Here is a 10,041-nt window from a genome sequence, read left to right as displayed (position 1 = left end):
TGATATAGGGAAACTGATCCAGGTGACCAGGCCAGGAGTCCCTGTGATGACCTTTCAAACAGACTTAGTAACATAAACATTCAAAAATCCTGTAGAGGATTAACCAACATTAAATGCCATCCAGTCTATTTTATATAGTCTGGAGCCTGCCTTTTCAAAGGTAGACACTATAATCTTCAGCAAATACAACAGAGATATTTTTCAATATACAGTCCAGAGGACTTACAGGTTGTAAATTCTATGAACCTATAACAAAAGAACAAGCAAACAGCAAGTATACAGTTAAAATACACATTTAAAACATAATGATAGTTGGGGCACATCAGGACCAAGTCAGAAGAGTTACAGATACCTGGAACAACCTCAGGGCAGAAAACCAGAGGACTCTATTCAGTCAATGTCTTGGCCTAATGAATAGTGTCCAAAGGGTAAAATCATCAGACCATGACTCACTTAAACAGAATTGTGGCCACAAACAGAACAAACCAGATTCTTACCAGTAAACAGAGCAAATTCTTACCTCCTAGGAGAACGCAGATAAACTCAGGAATTTTTGAGATAGGAGGAAATCAGCGGTTGTTCCTTCTCCCTCTGAGACAGATGAGAGGTTATGGGGCATTGGAATGATTCAGGGGGCACCTCCCCAGTAACTTCTCCATCAAACCGGGGAGAGCTGGAGCAAAGCCAACTCCCGAGGTTGGCAACAATCTCACTGGGGCCTCCAAATGTTATAGCCAAACCATGAGAAAGGAGAATTACACCAGGTTCGAATTTTGAGTCCTTTAATAACATATGGTCAAGAGTAGGCTCACGCCAAGAAAGCTCTCGACACTGAATGGGATCAGCAAGAAGCTTATAAAGGCAAAATCCGCAAGTGGGCTACATAGCAGGGGGTAAGGGTACAAGGAACTAAAAACAAAAGGAACAATCTCTTGGATTTCAGTTAACAAGGCACACAATTACACAGAACTTGTGGCTAGGGAGTTTTCAAACAGTCAGCAAGAATGGTCAGTGGGAACAGCTCAGGGGAACAAGGCTGTGGGTCTGTGGGAACATTACAACAATCACACGTACTGGGGTGGTCATTTACAGGTCAGGCAGACAGCTAAGATGGAGGAGTTTAACAAAATGAAGTTACTTATATCAAGCAAGTTTTTGTAATTATTTTATATATTTCATTAGCTATTTTGTAATTTTTGAAGGAAAAAATATACAAAATTCTAAATATTTCATAAAAAATAAATAATTGAACAACTTTATAATACCATCATACTTTCTGAACTTCCCCTGGCACTGTATCATGACAGACACAAAATGGTTAAGCATATATTCTACTTTGCTTCTATTTGCCCTTCTTTAATTATTGACAGAATATAAACATGTTTCCACTTTTGTTGTTTTGTCTTGTCTTTTCTTTTGTAGATCATAATTTTTGTTAGCATGTATTTTACAAAAAGATAAGCAAAGTATACACTATATAACTAAACAAAGCAATGGCTTAGATTCTTAAACAAGATATTCAAATTTTACTATATGTATCAGTTTCCATGAACAATGAATGCTTATTTTCCAGGCTATCAAGTAGCCATTGAATAAGTTGGTATACTTAAGTGAAATATGATGAAAAAAGAACTTTCAAAATTGAAACACATAATTAATATTTATATTAACAGACATCTCTTCATAGTTATAATTATGACTTTAGGAGTTATACCAGTCTAGCATTGATCAGTTCATTTAAAGAATAGTCCCAAAATTGTGCCTGAATCTTTCTAGGAGATTCCAAAATACAAACAGGGTAGAGAATCTATTATGTAGACTAATAGATATTCCCTTGGTTAACTTTGCATCTTGTTGTTATAATTGTGTTATTGACAACCATTTGATATATTGAGTAAAGCAATAATGTGAGTGATATAATAAATACTGTTGAATTTATAGTGAACATATTTCCATTGGGATTTTAGATCTTAATCTATTGGCATGATTGAATGAAAGATGCAATGTTTTTGCAAAAGCAGATAAAAGATAAAGTTTCAAAATCATGGCATAACCTAAAATTGGATTTACAAGTGCAATATTGCATTCTTAATTCCATGTTGTCTATTATTACAAATAATTATCAAATAGTGGAAAATATCTATAAAATACTTTTACATAATTTTGTAAAGAAAGCACCATGGCTCAACAAGATAGCCAATTATGTAGTCAGCAAATTTTGTGGATTGTTTTAATTTTTTAATCTATCTTAACACAATTTGTCAGAATACTAAAGAGATGTGTTTCAAAGTTGAATAAATTAAAATGAAAATAGGGAATATTATACTATTACCAAGAAGTTTTTAAGAGCAGACTCATGGTTAATACTAGATCTTATTGCTGGACAGAAAGCAAATAAACTTAAGAGAATTGTCAGATGTTATGTAGCATTCATTATGTAAAGTGTTTGAGAATTTTCTACCACACATTCACACTAGTAAATATATTACTTATAGTTGTTTAACACTCCTTTTACAGTGTAGTGGACTTACATAATCTACATATTACAGAGGTATTCTAATGATTTTTTTCATCTTTATTATTCACATTCATGTTGTGAATAATAGATTTTTTTTGAATTAACAACATTCTGCAAACCATAAGTATACTTTAAAAGATGCATTGAGAGTCAAAAGTTTGCTTTGAAGAGTAAGGCTATTGCTGCTTAAATAAAATGACTTGTATCTGAAGGTCAATCCAAACATTTATTCTGACAACACTTTTGGTATTCAGTTACATGTCTTCTCATCTTGATTCAGTGTTGAGGAAAATAGTGAACTTTGAGAATAAAATCAAAGTATATCCACTTTTCAAATACTCTATAAAAATAAAGAAATATAAACTACAAAACAGACATTTTTACTCAATTACATTGTCTCTGTTTTCATTAACATTTGCTCTTATAATGGAACACAGACTTATTTTTTGAAACCATAATCTGGTGAAGTTGGCAAGTAAATTACCCAAGTATGGTATGCCACTGATCTTGTTGTCCTCATAGGTGTTGCATAATATTTTGAACTTACTAAGGTTGAAGTCTCAGTTTTGTCCTATTTTTCTGTACAATGAACAGGCTCAGTACTTTGATTTAGTCCAAAAACCATGATTAGCTACTCATGGAGGCTCACATCTGTAAAACCAGCACCTGGGAGGCCGAGGTGAGAGGATGTTTTGAGTCCAGCAGTTCAAGATCAACTTGGGCAACATATGGAAACTTCCTCTCAGAAAATAAACCCCAAAACCCCAGAAAATTAGCCAGGCAGGGTGTCATGCACTTGTAGTTCCAGCTACTTGGGAGATTGAGGAGGACTCTCTGGGCCCAGGAAGTCAAGGGTTTGAGGATGCTGTGAACCATGATCATTCCACTGCACTTTACTATGGGCAATAGAATGAGACCTTGACTAAAAAAAAAAGAGAGAGAGAGACCAAATACACTTATGGGAATCGAATGAACTAAGGACTACAGGGTCTAGAACACTGATGGATAAAATCTGAACTCCATTATATATTTTTTTAATAAGACCAATATTTGTATCTGAGACCAGAAAGCTTGCATCAGTGCACCCATGACTTTCTCTTCTGATATGTAACCAATGGGAAATAATAAAAGAAAATATGCAGCAATAAGTATATATCACCCACAATCGGATTAATGAAAATGTTAAAATTATTTTATATAAATGTAAATGTTGTAGTATCATATCTCAAATTTTGTGTTCCTTAGTATTTTTTTCATGACACTCATAACAAGCATTATGTATCTTACCTTAGTGCTTTCATAATAACTTTCGATGGGGATATGTTGTAGTTTAGTATGTCACCTCTGTAAAGTGATTTATTATCTCCAACATTTACCTATTACAAATAAGTCTTCAATAGAAAGTTTGTCAATGTTTTACTTTATATATCTTATGAGTATCCAAAAAAATAGAACTTTTAGCACCAAAACCAACATTTTGAGCAAAACTATTTAAGAATACCCATTGCCATTAAAAAACTTGGTAGTTGAAAATTTGTATTTTATTTTTATTGTGATTTGTATAATAGTGAGGTTCAAAATCTTAATATGTTAATTAACTTTTTGATTTTTTGAGAATATTTACTAAAATTAGAAAATAGTGATTTTTCTTATTTGAATGACAAAAACAGATTATGTACATACTTTTTCTTATCAAAAAGTGTTTATGTCATGTTATCTAATTATGAAAACAGAGCATGTTGTTAAATATTTACATATATATTGATAGATTAAATATTTGAAAAATCCAAAAGAAAAAGAAGAGGACAAGAAAGATTTACAGAAGGGGAAGGAGAAGAGAGCAAGAACAATTCAATGTAGCCTCATTCCTAGACATAGCCATTGATCTTGCACCAGTTGTTTATAATTTGTCAGTCACATACACAAACACACCTACATAAAAAAATCAGCACTTTGTTTAAAACTACTGAGTCTATTCTTTTATAAGCTTTATAGGATCAAAAAAAGTACCTCTTTTGTAGATTTTGACTATAAAATAATGATTTTTATGTAAATGCTTACTATTCTTCAAGGCCCAAAGGAAGCAGTTCATAAAATATTTCCTGGGTTATTGCAATGATTGTATTGCCACATGCCAAGCTGTCATTTAAAAAAATCCTTTTTTGTTAGACATTTAGTTTGCACTTTTGGGGGCATTATTTTGTCTGTGTTTCAACTCTTACTCCTCTTCTGAAGAGAAAGAAAGTTTTGCTTAGTTGCTCGTATCTAATTCTGTTGGTTATGCTATTTAGTTGGGAGGATTTTTTTAAGTGACTGCTGCAGGTGCCTATTGCAACCTGAAGTACCCTATGACAGAGCATATGAGATAAAAGGGAATAAGTCAAAAACAGAATCACAGAGTTAAAAAGAACAAGAGAGCCTGGGTGTGGTGGTTCACGCTTATAATCCCAGCACTTTGGGAAGCAGAATTGAGAGGAATACCTGAGCCCACTGGGTTGAGACCAGCCTGGGCAACTTAGCAAGACCTCAGCTCTACAATAAATACAAAATTAGCCAGGTGTGATGGCACATACCTGTAGTTCCAGCTACTTGGAATGCTGAGGTGGAAGTATCACCTGAGCCCAGCAGGTCGAGGCTGTGGTGGCCATGAACGTGCCACAGCACTCCAGCCTGGGTGACAGACTGAGACTCCAATTAAAAAAAAAGTACAACAGAAGGTTGAATACTTAATGGAGGTTTTGGAAAAGTCTACATTGGTTTTAAAGTACATATATACTTATTTAAAATGCTGCAAACAACTTACATAATTGACTGCCATTATATGGTATGTTACTTAACCAGGGCTTCCTTCTCACTGTGTCCTCACATGATCATGTGCTTATGACCCTGGTATCTCTTTTTCTTCTATAAGGACAGCACTTCTATTGAATTGAGGCTAACTCTATAAACTCATTTAACCTTATTACCTCCTTAAAGGCTTTATCTACAAATACAGTCATATTGAGGTTTAGGGCTTCAGCATGTGAATCTGGAGTAGGAGGTTAAATTCAGTTTACAATATTTGGAGAACTCTTGCTCTCCAAAATCTGTGTCCTTCTTGCTTTCAAAATATACTCACCCAATCTACAAACATCCAAGAGTCTTAACCCATTCCAGCATCAACTAACTCCAAGTCCAAAGTCTAATCTAAATGTCATCTAAATCAGGTATGGTTGAGACTTAAGGTATAACTCATCCAGATGCAAAATACTTTTTCAGTTGTAAACTTGTGAAATCTGGCAGGTTTCATGTTTTCAACAGAAAATGATGAAATGGGAATAGGATAAACATTCTCAGTCAAAAGGCAGAAATCTATAAGAGAGGGGTAATAGGTCTCATTCAAGCCCAAAACTTCGTAACATAAATTTTGTTAGATCTTAAGCCTTAAGAATCATAGTCTTAGGCCCACTGGAGTGACAGCCCCATGCTCTCAGCCCTGCACAGTGCGATGACCTTATCTTCTGAAACTGAGAAGACAGCTTTGTCACCTAAGCCTGTGTGCTGTGAGCACATGTGGGTAGTAGGAGATCTGTCAATCTTTAAAATGCCCTTGAAGTCATTCTTTACTTCTACTAAAGGATAAGGTATGTTCACAGCCAGATAGCTCTATTGTCCTGTCCTACAGAATCCCAGAAATGTAAAAGACTTTACTCATTTCATCCCATCTCTGTACCTTTAACTCAAGCAGGTAGGGTCTCTGCTGGTATAATCACATTTATATTTCTGGCTGCTGAAATGATTGATTACACTCATGGTGTAATCACAAATGATTACACTCTTTACAGATGCAATTCTTCAGTCTTCACACTGGTATTCTCTCCACAATATACTTTCCCATTTTATGTGAAAGAAATAGGCTAAACATTTTTCAAAACCTTATGTTTTTCTTCCTTTTTGTTGAATATTTCTTTTTCTTTTTTTTTGAGTTGGAGTCTCACTCTGTTGCCCAGACTGGAGTGCAGTGGCTGCTCCCAGCCACCGCAGCCTCAACCTGCTGGGCTCCGGCAATCCTTCCGCCTCAGCCTTCCAAGTAGCTGGAGCTACAGGCGCACACTACCACGCCCGGCTGATTTTTGATTTATTGTAGAGATGAGGTCTCGTCAAGTTGCCCAAGTGGGTCTCAAACCCGCGGGCTCAGGCAATTCACTCACCTCAGCCTCTCAAAGCGCGGGATTACAGGCTGAGCCACCAAGCCCGGCTGAATATTTCTTTTTCAATTCATCACTCTCCTCCCACAATTTACTTTAAGCAGTACTGAGAACCCAGGCTGCACTATCAACACTTTGCCTGGAATTCTCATCTGCTAAGTTCTTCCTTCCACAAAACACTAGAACAAAGCTCAACTCAACTAGGTTCTTTGTAACATCATAACAGAGATTGATTTTCCTCTAATTTCCAATCACATGTTTCTCAACTCCATCCAAGACCTCCCCAGAATCACTTTTAACACTCTATTCCTACCAACAGTTTTTTCAAGGCAATCAAGGCTTTTTCTAATACTTACCTTAAAACTGTGTCAGCCTCTGCCTATTCCCCAATTCCAAATTCCCTTCCACATTTTTAGATGTTTGTGACAGCAGCACTTCACTCTCAATGCTAACATCTGTATTGGTCTAATAGAACTGCCATAATAAAATGCTACAAACTCAATGTCTTAAACAGTATGAGTTTTTTCCCCAGAGTTTTGAAGGCTAGAAGACCAAAATCAAGGTGCCAACAGGGCTGGTAGGTGGTGAGGTCTCTCTTTTTGGCTTGCAGAAGGTTCCTTTCTCACTTTGTCCTCAACATGGCCGTTCCTTTGTGTAAGTACTTCCTGAATTCTCTTGTCCTGTTCGTAAGGACACCCTACTAAATTAGAGCCTTACTCTAAGGCCCTATCCTTAAATACAATAATATCGGCAATTAGAACTATAGTGTTGTGATTTAGGGAAAGACACAATTAAGTCCATAACATTCATTATTCAATTTTGGAGTCATTTCTGCATTTCCCTTGACATTACTATGTTGATACTGGCCAGAAGTGAAAAAAAAAATGTGAGTTATATTGTGAGGGAGAGAATGATGATGCTATTACGTCAAATTTTGAGCCTTACATGTTGCATTGCTTAACTACTTACTAAATAAATAATTAACAAAGTAAAATAACTATTGTATGAACTCTTAGATTTTGGGACTTATTATTCCGCAAAGTTAACATTAAACTCTGGTGTCTTGTTAATCCTTGGAGGGAAATAGAAGAAGTCACTCTGGGTTAATATGTACAGATTCTACATTATTGAGGGAATTAAACCTCATCAGGACTATATGAGTAATCTATACTAAGCATTTTTATGAAAGTTATAATGAATTTTCAGGCTAGAGGTAAATATTGAAGTACTGGGCACCCAACCATTAAGCAATTTGAGTTTTTCACTTATAAGAGAGAAAGAATGTGTAGATCAAAGTGGAGTGATTTAAGACTCTTGGCCAGTTACATTGTCTGGAGTCTAATTCACCAGTAGCTGTGTTGCTACAATAGGAAATAAATTTTAAAATGACTTGGAACCACCAGTTATGAACTTTTGTTTTCACAGATCTTGCCCTTTTTTCTTTTTTGTTTGAGTTGGAGTCTCACTCTGTCACTCAGCCTGGAGTGCAGTGGCACACCCATGCCTACCCCAGCATAGACCTGCTGGGCTCCAGTGATCCTTCCACCTCAGCCTTCCAAGTAGCAGGAACTACAGGCACACACTACCACATCTGGCTATGTTATTTATCCGTTTGTCTATCTATCTATCTATCTATCTATCTATCTATCTATCTATCTATCTATCTATCATCTATTTTAGAGATGAGGTCTCGCCAAGTTGCACAGGCTGTTCTTTTTTTTTTTTTTTTGAGTTGGAGTCTCACTCTGTCACCCAGACTGGAGTGCAGTGGCCACTCCCGGCCACCGCAGCCTCGACCTGCTGGGCTCCGGCGATCCTTCTGCCTCAGCCTTCCAAGTAGCTGGAACTACAGGTGTGTGCTACCACGCCCGCCTAATTTTTTGATTTATTGTAGAGATGAGGTCTTGCCTGCCCAGGCGGGTCTTGAACCCGCGGGCTCAGGCAATCCATTCACCTCAGCCTCCCAAAGCACGGGATTACAGGCTGAGCCACTGAGCCTGGCTCACAGGCTGTTCTTGAACCCGTGGGCTCAGGCAATCCCCTCACCTCGGTCTCCCCAAGTGCTGGGATCACAGGCTTGAGTCACACAGCCTGGCCATTTTCACAGATCTTAAAAAGCATGTGGAGAGCATTTACCAAGGATAGAAGAGAGCTTTGAGACATGTCTATTTGTTGGTCATAAATCTTCTTCTATTAAATTATATCTAACATGTAATATATTACAATTTTCTTTAAATAAAATTACACTGAATCACTATCATTCCAAATTGGCAAAAAATTCATCTGTAGTCATGACTGAGGCTCTCAAAGTCAAGCAAAAGAAGTTGGGGATCTTAAATACATTAGAACACTTAGGGAGATCCCTCTGAACTTTACTCCATAATTCTCACTGGTAATATTTTCATTGATCCTTGAATAAAGGGATTCTTCCTCTTATATCATGCCTGGGATAGACATCTTTCTAGACTCTTGGATCTGTGGCCAACCATTCCTCTCTGAGGTCCTACAAGTAGCCCTTGGTCCTCACTCTAGCATACAAAAAAAAAAAAGACTTTAATCTCTCAAAATCAAATGTTACAAAAGATATTTGTTATGTCTAATTTTTTCGTTGTTCTCTGTAGCACAGTCTCTTCAAAACCAGGAAGTGTAAAAAGCAAGAAAAAATTTCAAAATAGATTGTTGGATAATTAAGGTAAAAAAAAAAATGAAGGTAAAACAAAGCAAGAAGAAGTGAAGATTACTACTTCCACTCATTTGTATGCCATAGTTTGGACATGCTACCAAAAATACCTTAGAGGTGACAGGCTTGAAAGATTGAGAACTGATGAAGGGTGGGTAAATATTTGGATGCTAGAAAATTAGGAATTGTTCACTGAATCACAACAGCAATTACTTATATTTTAACTCTGGCAAATTTGACAGCTTTAGAAACGCCACAGAGCAAGTTGAATATTTGTTCCTATATACAAGTCTAGTTCAAAAACCATTTTTCTCTAAAAGTGGATGCTAGCTTTGCAAATATTTTCAGGTTAAAGGGCATATTGTGGCAGTCCAAAAATTCTGATGGATTACATTTTTGGTAATCATACTGCAAGCAAGTCAATAAGGTTAGTAGAAAATAGTGACTGAGAAAGGAAGAAAATACTTAAAAATTCTCAGAAATTGTGTTTGCCAATTGAATGGTCAAGCTAATCTTGTAGGTTGTAAAATGGTATTTTCCAAGAGTGTTATGACTCAGAGAGAGGGAAAGCGCACATGCAAGAGAAAGAAAGAGACATAGAGAATAAATAATATAATCGGGACCAAATCTGGCACTGGAGATCGGGGAATCAGAAA

This window comes from Carlito syrichta, unplaced genomic scaffold (genome assembly GCF_000164805.1).
Source record: "Carlito syrichta isolate Samal-C Ts95f unplaced genomic scaffold, Tarsius_syrichta-2.0.1 Scaffold124001, whole genome shotgun sequence".
In the NCBI taxonomy this organism is placed as follows: domain Eukaryota; kingdom Metazoa; phylum Chordata; class Mammalia; order Primates; family Tarsiidae; genus Carlito; species Carlito syrichta.
The sequence above is the reverse complement of the archived record's forward strand: the minus strand, read 5'-3'. Positions refer to the sequence as shown.